Genomic DNA, 237 nt, shown 5'->3' with positions numbered 1-237 from the left:
ACAAAAGAACACCAAAAACATGAATGTCTGCCCTGGCTCTGGGGCTGCTGAACTTAACAAAACTCTTTACCTGCTTCAGCACCTTCCCCTTCACTTTCCCTCTCTTGCCAGCCATGGGAAGATGTGCCTGCTTCCCCTTTGCCTTCTGCCATGATTGTGACTTTCCTGAGGCCTCCAGCCATGCTTCCCGTACAGTCTGCAGAACTGTGAGTCAATTAAACCTCTTTTCCTCATAAA

This window comes from Callithrix jacchus, chromosome 10, assembly GCF_049354715.1.
Source record: "Callithrix jacchus isolate 240 chromosome 10, calJac240_pri, whole genome shotgun sequence".
Classification (NCBI taxonomy): domain Eukaryota; kingdom Metazoa; phylum Chordata; class Mammalia; order Primates; family Cebidae; genus Callithrix; species Callithrix jacchus.
The sequence above is the reverse complement of the archived record's forward strand: the minus strand, read 5'-3'. Positions refer to the sequence as shown.